This window comes from Solanum tuberosum, unplaced genomic scaffold (genome assembly GCF_000226075.1).
Source record: "Solanum tuberosum cultivar DM 1-3 516 R44 unplaced genomic scaffold, SolTub_3.0 scf00499, whole genome shotgun sequence".
NCBI classification, from domain to species: Eukaryota; Viridiplantae; Streptophyta; class Magnoliopsida; order Solanales; family Solanaceae; genus Solanum; species Solanum tuberosum.
In genome coordinates, this window is record NW_006239418.1 from 150,544 (window position 1) to 164,321 (window position 13,778).

General features: G+C 29.2%; 1 non-coding gene across 1 annotated transcript; it reads right to left on the reverse strand.

Moving 5' to 3' along the window:
• Window positions 1–3,871: 3,871 nt before the first annotated feature.
• On the reverse strand, window positions 3,872–3,943 carry TRNAC-GCA (transfer RNA cysteine (anticodon GCA)). Its single transcript has one exon. It is a non-coding gene; the product is annotated as a tRNA-Cys (tRNA).
• Between the last annotated feature and the right edge of the window lie 9,835 nt (window positions 3,944–13,778).

Consider the following 13,778-nt stretch of genomic DNA (forward strand, 5'->3'; position numbering starts at 1 on the left):
ACAGTTGAAAACTGTCATATAATTTTAAATATTTAGCGATAGATATAGAGCTGATTAATTTAAGAACATTTGATATTTTTCTCAATTATAATATTCATAGTTGATAGACTTTGAAGTTATAAAATAGAGTTGAGTGAACCATTAGTTGAGTGACCATTTGAGATATTATCTCGAACTAGAATTTCTTGTAAATCTAGAAAGAAGCAATTACTCAACTAAGCAAAACAGAGTATTCGAGAATTTTCTGGATATAGTATATAATCAATTTTCAATGACTACAATATCACTTTAAGAGATCGTATAACATTACTGTTGGAGTCCCACATCATTTGTGGAATAAGAATATAGACTCTTTATATAGTATTGAATAATATATAAAAATAATTGAAGACGTAGATGTAATTTAGTCGGAAAATGCTCAACTAAATTACTTCTACATGTTCAATTCTTTTTGTCAATAAAATAAAATAAAATAAATAAAACACAAGGCATCTACGCATAAATTCATTATTACTTATATAGTAAGTATATGGTAATAACATATATCAAAATTCAAAACGTATGAATGACTATTTAACAATAGTTAGAGTGAATTAATCTAAGAATAATTTAGCCACTTGAAATTTGAATGTTTTCTCACCATCTTCATATTTAATGTAACGTGATACTCGTTATTGTAGTACAAATATCACTTAATTATTCATTAATTAACTCTTGATTGTGAAGTTTATAGAAAAATACTATTTTATTTATTAGAAAAAGGGTCTAAGGGATCTCAGGGATGCTTAAAAATTTTCCGATTTTTATTGAGGATTAGTCCTGAATTCAGTGTTTAGGTTTCACAATTAGTAACATAACCACATAAAATATAAGACAATACTAAATTTTATATCTAAAACAATCTACTCAAATTTTGTCGTGGTTATTGGTCTGTGGGATTTGAGTATGGAAAAAATTAAGTTAGTCACACTTATGGGTCGTTTGATTAAAAGACAAGTTATGTTGAAATTAGTTATTCTGATATTGTATTTTATTGATTGTATAGTTTGTTATATCATATTTTTTAGAGAGCGTTAATTATGTATATTATACGTATATATACTCATAAATATATTATATATGGAAAGAAAATATCACAATTTTACCTTGCTAAGTATCACAGAAACTTAACAAATAAAGAAAATATGATATGTTTTTATGACCTCTAAATGGAATAATGTCTTGTAAGGATAATTTATATATCATAGGAACGATATTATACCAATGCACTATTATAATATATAATATATGATCGTCAAAGACATTATGGACATAACATTGTAATGAATAATGTCTTGTAACGGAGCCAATTGGGCTAAGGTCATCCAAACTTTCTTCGTTGGAAAATCACATTATTTATACATAGTTAATATATATTAGACGTGACTCGTGTGAACCCCCTTCGACTAGTTTATGTATTAAATTTTTTTATATTTATTTTGAACCTCCTTAATGAAAATCTTGACTCTGCTATTGCTGATAAGGATAATTTGTCATTTGAACAATGTTTCTAGGTAGAATAGAATGAAATGACAACGCTATGAATTGTAGAACTTAGGAGTTTAAGGTGTTAGAGTTTATAGTCTTTTTAAATATAGAATCGTAATCTAAAACTGTTATATATATATATATATATATATATATATAAGGATAATTTGTCATTTGAACAATGTTTCTATGTAGAATTGAATGAAATGACAACGCTATGAATCGTAGAACTTAGGAGTTTAAGGTGTTAGAGTTTATAGTCTTTTTAATTATAGAATTGCAATCTAAAACTGTTTATATATATAATTTTTTGGCAAAAGAGGCAGTAGATTGTGGTACACTTTAGAGGAACATTTTCCGACTAAATTGCACCAATATCTTCGGTTAAGATTTTATATTATTCAAGACTATATAAAAAGTTTATATTTTTGTTCCATAAATGATGTGGGACTCCAACAATAATGTTATACGATTTCTTAAAGTGATATTGTAATTTTTGTAAATTAATTACTATAACGAGAAAATTCTCGAATACTTTGTCCTCCTTAGTCGGTGTTTGGTTCTTTCCAGATCTACAAAAAAATTCTAGAGCATGAGCGGAAAATTTGCAATTAAGGTTTTTTTCTTAAAAAGTCACTCAACTTTCTTTTGATAACCGCAAAGTCATTTCTCTGACTTCCTTCCCCTATTTTTTTTAATGCATTTCATTCTCTATTTGGCCTTATTTTACCTACAAAATCGTCCAACCTATTTAATTGAATTTTTCATGGGAAACTTATAGAAACCCCACTAGTTTAGGAGATAATTACTTAGATGCACTCTACTTTGCAATATTACGAATCTTACCAAATTTTGGTGCATCCAGATATGTCCAAATACATGTATCTTTAGATACATGAAGTCAAAATTAAGTGTAATTCATTTTAGATACACTGACCTGGAACAATTGTGGATATACTAATTGTTAGCAATAGCACATAACACTTTAAAATATTTCTCTAACACTAAAAAAAGCAATATATCTAAGAAATATGGAAGAGGCGATTTGGGAGATAGTAATCAATAACAATTGTGGATATACTAATTGTTAGCAATAGCACATAACACTTTAAAATATTTCTCTAACACTAAAAAAAGCAATATATCTAAAGAAATATGGAAGAGGCGATTTGGGAGATAGTAATCAATAACAATTGTGGATATACTAATTGTTAGCAATAGCACATAACACTTTAAAATATTTCTCTAACACTAAAAAAAGCAATATATCTAAAAAATATGGAAGAGGCGATTTGGGAGATAGTAATCAATTTACGATGACTACAATATCACTTGTAGATCCGAAAAGAAGCAATTACTCGACTAAGCAAAACATAGTATGCAAGAATTTTCTGGATATAGTAATCAATTTACGATGACTATAATATCACTTTAAGCGACCGTATAAGGAGTCCCATATCGTTTGTGAAATAAGAATATAGACTCTTTATATAGTATTGAATACTATAAAAAAAAAAAAAGAATTGACCATGTATATCCAATTTAGTCGGAAAATGCTCCACTAAATTGTTTATACATGCTCAATTCTTTTGTCAAAAAAATATTTTGTAAGTAAATTGTATCTTCCTCTATGACAAGGCAATGAACTTCTCATGAAATTCAAATATTTATATGTGAAACCAACATATTAGATGAAAGTAATCAATTGAACTATACTATAATTCTCTTTGAAACATAGCTTATTTTCAAATAATAGTTATAAATCTGACTAATCATGAATTTCTTTCTTTCTAGTTATTTTAACTACACTAAGTACCCATAAAATAAGACTTGATTATGGATTGACCCCCTCTATTTTAAAATCAAATACTTACCACCTTTATATTATGAAAATCCTATACTTACATCCTTAAGACATTATCTTCTTTTCTTTTCTTTTTAAAAAAAATGCCCTTTTGTATATGAAAACAATCCTACCCAAATGAAATTTCATCCAAGTACATTTAAGATAATTTTGAAGCAAAACAACGAATAAATCCTAAAATAAAAAAGAGAAATTCTATATAATAAAACATTTTAATTAACTAAAATTACAAATAACTTAACATATTTAAAATGCAAGAAAATTACTGCTAATAGTTGGTATACCTTATCAGATAATTTGTGTTCATTTTCCTTTTTTTTTACTTTCAAATGATAAATATTTTTATATTTTTTACTCTTTTTGTATAATTATTGGTTATCTTCATTTTAAACTTCCATAAAAGTGAAAAAAAATGTCTGTACAAAGAAATATTTTATGTGGATTTGTAGAAAATCAAAACAATTAAGCATTTAAAAGAAAAGGGCCCAACCGGGTTCGAACCGGTGACCTCTTGATCTGCAGTCAAATGCTCTACCACTGAGCTATGGACCCTTATTGGCTTTAATTATTAAATATTGTTCTATTAGAATAAATTTAATTCTCCCTAATAAACTGATTTTTGGTCTTTAGTTAGTTAGACAAGTATATGTTTCACCTTTCAGTTAATATTCTAGATTTCTAAAAATATTTTTCAAATTTATTAATATCTATCATAACTGAAATAGTTAAAATATTAGCTAGTCTACAACAACATATACTGAGTAATTTTCACGAGTGGGTACACACACCTTACCACTAGCTACCTCGTGGAGGTAGAGAGGTTGTTACTTATGACCCTCAGCTCAAGTGCAACAATTTCAAGTATAAAGAAAAAGAAAATAATGACAAAACATAATAACTAATAGGAGAAGCAATGTAATGCCTACAAGAAAATAATACGAACATAAATATAATTACGCAGTATCGAAACATAATAAATAAATGAATATAATTGTCAAAAACTAGAACTAACAAGAATATGGGCTAGTATAACAACAAACCCCAACAAATTTGAACCCTCGAAAGTAAGACACCACTCCACTACCTACTAAACTTCTACCCTAATACGCAATCTTCATACCTTCCTATCTAATGTCAGGTCCTTGAAGATGTGCATGTCCTATTTAGTCACTTCTCCTCAATGCTTTTTCGTTCTACCTCTACCTCTCCTTATGCCTACTACATTCAATCTCGCACCTCCTCACTAGGGCGTCTACACATTTCCACATGTCTAAGCCATCCCAAATTTGCTTCTCTCATTTTGTCCGTCACAAAGGCTACTCCTACCTTATCTCGGATTACGTCATTCCTAATCTTATCTCTCCTTGTAAGCACACACTACCATATCAACATCCTTATTTCCCCACTATGCATCTTTTCAATATAGGAGTTCTTAATTGGCTAACACTCTACCTTGTACAACAATGTCGATCTAACCACCATTCTACATAACTTATCTTTAAGTTTGGTAGTACATTTTTTTCACACAAGACTTCACTTCATACACTCCGAACTAATACGTTGTGTGATATCAGTGTCGATATCCTTATTTTTCTAGATTATAGACCCGTTGTACTTGAATTTTTTTCTTGGGAATAGGTTGTGTGTCAAGCCTCACTTTCACGTCTACCTCATGCATGGTTTCACTAAATTTGCAGTCCAAAAACTCTATTTTAGTCTTGCTCAACCTGAATCACCTAGTCTCCACATTTCTAGCTTAACATTAACTCCATTGTATGTCTTATCAATCAATACTATATCATCCGCAAATAACATGCACCAAGACACCTCATCTTAAATATTCCACATCAATTCACCCATCACTAAGACAAATCGAAATGGGCTAAGAGTTGATCCCTGGTGCAACCCTATCTTAATTGGAAAGTGCCTCCTTAACCTCCAAGCATCTCTAGAGAACTTTCCTCAATATTTTGTTGCAATTCTTTTTAAGGTCAATGAACACTATATGTAAGTCATTTTTCTCAATATTTCTCCACTAGTCTTCCCACAAGATGGATGAATTTTGTAGTATCGATCACCCCGACATCAATATGAACTGGTTCTCGAAGGTGGACACCCCCTCCTTACACTCACCTCTACCACTCTATCTCAAACTCTCATAGTGTGGCTTAACAACTTGAAACCGCTATAATTATTACAATTGTAGATATCACACTTGTTCTTGTACAACGAAATCATTGAACTTCATCTCTATTCTTCAGGCATTTTAGTTGTTTTAAACATGATATTAAATTCCTCTGGATTTCATCAAGTCTGTTTGCTCTTCCCCTGCTCATCTTACTAATAACGCTTTTAACCTCCTCAACCTTAATACACCTACAATACCCAAAATCTTGATGTCTCTAGCTCGTGGTACTCCAAATCTTCCAACACAATGTCTCTGTCCCCATCTTCATTCAATAGTTTGTGAAAGTATGCTTGTCATCTCCGCTTAATGTGGGTCTCTTCCATTAACACCTTGCCTTCTTCATCTTTGATGCAATTTACTTCATCCAGGTCTCTTGCCTTCCTCTCTCTTGCTTTTGGAAGCCTGTACAATTTCTTATCTATGCCTTTAATTTGCCTTCTAGTTCAACATACAATCCTTCTAACAGCTAATGTATCCTCTGTCTTTGCTAATTGATGAGTAACAGTTCTGGTAAGAAACTAAACACTCCTAACTAGGGGTGTACAAAATCGAATCAGACCACAAATCGAGTCAAACAGAAAAAAAAAATCCGACTAGTGGTTTGGTTTGACTTGATTTGGTATTGGAAAAAAAACCCGATTATATTAGGATTGGTTTGGTTTTAACAAAAAAAAAAAACAACCCAGGACCAAATCAACCGGACATTATATATGTAATTTTAAAATTTTATTTTATACATAAAATTATTTACTTTGATATAATTTAAAAATATTTCTTATACTATTTCATAGTTTTTATCTTTTAATGTATTATTTCAAGTTTAAAACTTAGAATTCGGAATGGTCCAATAAAGATTATAGTTCATAGATGTTGATAATTATAATAAACTTAAATCAAAATCAAGTTAATACTAATGCAAAAAGAAAATCAATTCAACACTAAGAATGACAATAATATTGAATATTTGTTCTTTAGTTTTACATTGGTTTAGACAATTAAAATACATAATCTAATTTTAATTTTCCTTAAATATTTAGTAATGTAACTAATACTTATTAAACTTATTTTAGCATGATTTTCTAATTTTAATTTCCTTTAATATTTAGTCATGTAACTAATACTTATTAAACTTATTTTAGCATGATTTAGTACTTTTAAATTATGATCATTTTCATTATGACTTTGCAATATTTATTTTATATGATGATTTCATTATTATTTTTTATTGAATATTTTAGTGTCATCAGTACTCATCTCATATTTTGTGTTATTTTCTTAAGAAACACCGTAGATAATTTTATTTTGGTTGGACTAAAGAAATATTTGGAGAACAAGTTAATTATATGTTTGTATGCTAACTTTACCAAAAAATCCAAAAATCTGAAAAAATCTGAGGTTTATTAGTTTGGTTTGATTTATAAATTAAAAAATTCGGCACAATGGTTTGGTTTGGTAGTTGAAAAACCCGAACCAACCCGAGGTTGAAAAACCCGAAAAAATCTAGATTTTATTAGTTTGGTTTGGTTTATAAATTTAATTTTTTACACAAATGGTTTTGTTTGATATTTGAAAAACCCGAACCAACCCGGTCATGGACACCCCTACTCCTAACAGTTCAAATATGAAACTCGAAAAATTGAATATATAGTTTAAATATATTTTTAACTCTTAACTCATAAAATAAAAAGAAAAAAAAAACACGTTTTATCTTAAACTTTTAAAATAATAAATAATTTTAATAATTACAGTAAGTATTTTGTGAGTAAGAGAGTATATTTGAATTGATACTTTGATTAATTTGATTCCATATGTATGAAGTGGCCAAGTCCAAGGTGTGAGCGTTTGCCAGCAAGAATATTGACAAACTTTGATAATCTAAGGGCCGCCGTTAGTTACCTACGCGGTTATGCTCTTGTGGGAATAGGAAAATCCACAATGCCTACTACATACAATCTCGCACCTCCTTACTAGGGCGTCTGCACATTTTCACATGTCTAAGTCATCGCAATTTCACTTTTCTCATTTTGTCTGTCACAAAGGCTACTGTTATCTTATCTCAGATTACGTTATTCCTAATCATATCGCTCCTAGTAATTACAAACTACCATCTCAGCATCCTTATTTCCACACCATGTATCTTTTGAATATAGAAGTTCTTACCTAGCTAACACTCTACCTTGTACAACAATGTCAGTCTAACTACCACTCTATAGAACTTATCTTTAAGTTTGGTAGTACATTTTTATCACACAAGACTCCACTTCAAACACGCCGAACTAATACGTTGTGTGATATCGGTATCGATATCCCCATTTTTCTAGATTATAGACCTACGGTACTTGAATTTTTTTTTCTTGGGAAACCATCCACGTCTACCTCATGCACAGTTTCACTATATTTGCAAACTCTATTTTAGTCTTGCTCAACCCGAATCCCTTAGATTATTGTCTCCACATTTTCATCCTAACATTAACTCCACTGCATGTCTTATCAATCAATACTATATCAGTCGCAAATAACATGCACCGAGACTCCTCATCTTAAATAGCATGCACCGAGACAGCTCATCTTAAATATCCCACGTCAATTAATCCATCACTAAGACAAATCAAAATGTGCTAAGAGTTGATCCCTGGTGCAACCCTATCTTAATTGAAAGGTACCTCCTTAACCTCCAAGCATCTCTAGAGAACTTTCCTCAAGATTTTGCTGCAAGCCTTTTTAAGGTCAATGAACACTATATGTAAGTCATTTTTTTTTTCGATATTTCTCCATTAGTCTTCTCACAAGATGGATGACTTTTGTACTCAATCATCCCCGACATCAATACGAACTGGTTCTCGAAGGTGGAGACCCCCTCCTTACACTCACCTCTACCACTCACGCCCAAACTTTCATAGTATGGCTTAATAACTTGATATCACTATAATTATTACAATTTTAGATATCACACTTATTCATGTACAACGAAATCATTGTACTTCGCCATTATTCTTCGGGCATTTTAGTCGTATTAAATATATCTATTAACCACTCCACACCAGCCCTATCTGTGCTCTTTCCAAATTCCTCTGGGATTTCATCAAGTCCAGTTTCTCTTCCCCTACTCATCTTTCTAATAACGCTTTTAACCTCCTCAACCGTAATACACCTACAATATCCAAAATCTCAATGTATCTTGTACTCCAAATCTCCCAAGACAATGTCTATGTCCCCATCTTCATTTAATAGTTTGTGAAAGTATGCTTGCCATCTCGGCTTAATGTGGGTCTCTTCCACTAACACCTTGCGTTCTTCATCTTTGAAGCACTTTACTTCATCCTGGTCTCTTGCCTTCCTATCTCTTGCTTTTGCAAGCCTGTACAATTTCTTATTTATTCCTTTGTCTCCTAGTTCAACATACAATCATTCTAATGTAGCCTCTGTCTTTGCTAATTAATGAGTGATAGTTTTGATAAGAAACTAATATTCCTAACCGTTCAATATGAAACTCGAAAAATTGGAATATATAGTTTAAATGTATTTTTAATCTTTAACTCATAAAATAAAAAGAAAAAAATAAGTTTTATCTTAAACTTTTAAAGTAACAAATATTTTTAGTAATTACAATAAATATTTTGTGACAAATAGAGTATATTTGAATTGATACTTGATTAATTTGATTCCATATGTATGAAGTGGCCAAGTCCAAGGTGTGAGCGTTTGCCAGCAAGAATATTGACAAACGTGCTCTTTGATACTTAGTGAACAAATCTAAGGGCCGCCCTTAGTTACCTACGCGGTTATCCATCGTTCCACTACAATGCCACATTGACGTTGTCTGACTTGATATTTAATTTTTTTTTAAAAAAAATTATAAAAAAATATAAGTTAGAGATATTTGTACGATTATAAATACATAATATATAAATGTGTCCTTTTAATTTGACCTTATTTTATATTTATGCTTTTAATTTTGGGTGTGCACAAGTAGACACTTAAACTTTTATAAAGTTGAACAAGTAGAACATGAGTTTTATGTGACATAATACATGTAGAACACGAATTGTCATGTAGTATGTCACATAGGTAATGGAAATGTGTGTCTATTTGTTCAACTTTATATAAGTTTAAGTATCTGTTTGTGTACACCAAAGTTGGAGGACATAAATGTGAAATGAGGCCAAACTAAAAGACATATTTCTATTTTATATATTCCGATTATAAATAGGAGTAAATTAAATAGACAAACCTCTCTTCTAATGAATGTTTGTTAAGAGACATGTCAAGAAAATCTTGATAAATAATTTGAGACGGAAGAAGTACTAATCTAACATCATTTAAGCCAAAATTCATGACAATGCCAAATGTAAACACAAGAATATTGAAATGAATCTTGAAAATTGAAATCTACAAGGTGGAAGTTGAATATGCAAACTCCATTTGGCCAAGTCATGTTAATGCATATGATATTTTAGCTTCTATAGTTTAATTTCCTTTTAGTCCGCAATAAAATAAGCTAATGGATAGCTTATTTTTCTTCTTAATTATTTTACTTTTTCAATGAATACAAAGACAATAAGACAAAGACAACGTTTATGTGGTCTTCTTCTTTTCTCATTTTTAACTCATGTTGACAACAATTAATGAACTGTCCCTCACTTTTAAAAAAAAATAAAAATCATCTGATGTCCAGTACTAGTATTGGAGTTTCAATTTAATTTGAATTGCATATTGCATGACTCATTTTGCGGGTTTTACTTCCAATAAGATTTTCTCCATACTCAAAACTCGAATCCAAAATCCTAATTACGGATGGAATAGTCCCATCACTGTATCATAATTCAGATAATTGTCCCTCTCCTAACTTTTCTTTCTTTCTTCTTTTTGTGCTCTTGTCCTCTAATAAATAAACAAATTCAACTCATTCCTAACTACCCTTATTTGTGCAAATCTTCCTTCTTAAGAAGGCTTAGTCAAGAAGACATATCACATATCTTTTCTAAGTGTACCAATAAGATTAAAGAAGAAATAACAAAAGGAGAGAATTGTGGTGTGTGCTTTTTCATCCATACTTGCAATTCTTGTGTCTGAGGTAATTGATTTCTTCTAGTAATTATATTCTTATGTTTCAATTTATGTGGTTTGATTCAGAGTATAAGGTCATACTAATTAATATCCATACTCTTTTATATTCCTATATATATTTTAATTTATGTGACTTGATTCAGAGTACGAGGGTCAAACTAATTAATGTTCATACTCTTTTATATTCTTATATGGAAAAATCTTTTTGGCCAGAAAATTTGGCCAGAATGATATTTTATTTATATTATTTTACCTTTTTAAATATTTTTACCCTTTTAACTTTAATATCTTTTAACTAAAAAATGGAAAAAAAAATCAATTTATTTTAAAATTAAAAAAAAATTATAGTTTTTTTCTAGCCAAATTTTCTGGCACTTTCCTTCCTATATATGTTTCAATTAATATAGCTTGATTCAGAGTACGAGGGTTAAACTAATTAATGTTCATACTATTTGTTTTCCTTTTCTTCTTCAAGTTTTTATCTTAAATTTTTATCCTATCTGTTTTCTTTCTTTCATTATGAGGTTACAAATGTGCATGGATTTGTTCTTTCTTCTTCTTTTTTAACTTTTTTTTTTTTTTTGCACTTTTGCATTAACCAATTGGAATTACCAAAGGACTAGGGTGTAGGTAACTTAAAAGAACATTTTCTCCAAATAGTAATTTCCTTTACTATTTTCTAAGTTTGAGGGATTCATTAGTTAATGTTTGCAATAACAATAGTGCAAAATTACTCTTTTAGATTCTACTCTTCATTAAACATTTGCAAATGACACTTGTTTAGGCCAGGGTATTTGGAGAAACTAAGGATGCATCAAAGCGAGATTTAAGATTTAAAGTTTATGATCTTTACATCAATTTTAAGTTAATATACGATAGTAACAAGATTTATAATCAAATATTTATTACTTTAATGAATTTCTTAATACATATACATAATCTGACAAAAACTATTGAGTTTATATCTATAATAACCACCGTAGATCCGCCTCTAATCGTATAATGCCAATAACTTAATGTAGAATAGGGAGCCAATGATAAAATTTAGCGACTATGTTTACACCTAATCATAATAATTTATCAATTTTAAGTGATAAATTGAGGTGATAATATGTATTACTTAACTATGGTTTAGTGATAACATGAAATGTAAGAATACATATTATGTATTTATTAAATTATATTGGTATAAATATCGAATATAGGTAAAAGAGTTTGAAAATTCAACTTTCTTCTTGGCTTTTATAATTTTGCGTTATTTAAACATCGCATTTGTAATATCATCATAAAGTATATTATAAATTCTGTGTTGATCATAAAATATCCAGTTCTCTCTAGTTCTTATTTTCTTCATGTTTGTTAATTAGTAGATATTCGATACTTCATTAGGATTTGATAAGATAAGGTCTAGCACTCCTTGATTGTACTTATCTATGAATTTTTTTTCTAATAAAACGCCACTAGACACTATCTAGTGGTATAAATTCGCCAAAAGAAAAAGGTAGAAAGAGAAAAATTGCAAGGCCAGCTAATTAACTTATATTCTCCCATTTTTCGTGAAGTTCTTCACTAGATTAATTGTTAGCTTCCCCTAAATTATGACCAAAGTATATTTATGATATATTCCAAATTTTGGGCAAAAATAAACCCTCTAAATTATCTTTTCTTGTTAAATTAGTTATTTCATGTGTTTCTTGTTTGAATTATTCATTAATCTTTTACTCATTCTACTTTACTCCTTTCTCACCAATATTAATTTCCCCAAAGGTTTGATAAATTCTACATACAAAGTGAGAAATAGTCTAAATTTTTAGTCTCTCTATATATAGCAATTGACTTGAAATTAAAGGGTAATTAAGTCATCTCTATGAGGTCATAAGATAACGACAATTGGATTAATTAGTAGGAACTAACAAGCTAGCTAGGTAATGACATTTTAAATCCAATTACTAATTAAACATCAAATTACTTTTACACAAATTAAATGATTAAAATAATTATACTAGCAACCAGATGCTTCTTTGTAGCTTCTGTAATTTCTTTTTATGTTCTATATATATATAATAATGACACCAATAAAATATACACATATGGTTAGAACGTGCCCGATCGTTATTAATAATATAATGTAGATTTGGTCTTATTCAATATTAATAAATACTTCATAATTAATTAATAATACCTATGGCACGACGACTTTCAACTTGTAACCTTTATTTGTTTGTATGGAAATATACAAAGAGGCGAGTTGGTTTTGTAGTCTTTTATAAATTTTAGTAATTTTTTTAAAGGAAATTTTATTTTTATACATAAGAAAAAATCTTCATTTTTTTACCAGATCAGAAAATTTCATTTTTATTCTATTCAATTTGTAAATGATTATAAGAAATCATTTTGTTGAACAAAAACACACACATTAGAGAGAATGCAGCAATAAATATTTAACAAAGATCGTGTTAAAGCCTTTATCGAATTTAGTTAATTGCCATTGAATTCAAGAATTTAGGGGACATGAATAAAGAGTGTTAATTGCCTCTAAAAGAACATATTTAGCTGCAATTAAACTATTTTCGTTAATTAATTATCGCTAAAAATTATTTTTGACACTTGACTTTCAAGTATGTTGACAAAAATTTAGTAATTATTTTATCTCAATTTACCTAATATCTTTCACATTTTACGAGTCGAACAAGGCATTTCTTTAATCACAATTTTTTTTATGCCTTTTATATATTTTGAATGTCTGTATTTACGGTAACTTTTGTAATTAATTACTTGCGTTAATTTATTTGTGCTCTACAACTAATATTGAACTGTAACAACTACAAAAAAAATAATTAAAATATGATACCTAACCTCCATAAATAAATAAAATAATAAATGAAATTAATTGTTATTAGTTAAATAGCCGTTAATATTGCGCGTTACATCTAACGCGGTTTTTCTTTTATTACACGGCGAAAAAAATACATATATAAATTCACATAACTCAGACACACACTTATTGAACTTCCATTTTCATTTTGCTGTATTACAGCTCTTCACGTTTTTTCGTTTCAACTTCATATTCTTCGTATTTATTTGGAGATCTCGAGTTTGAATTCTAAATTTTCAATTTGATTTTGTAGCACG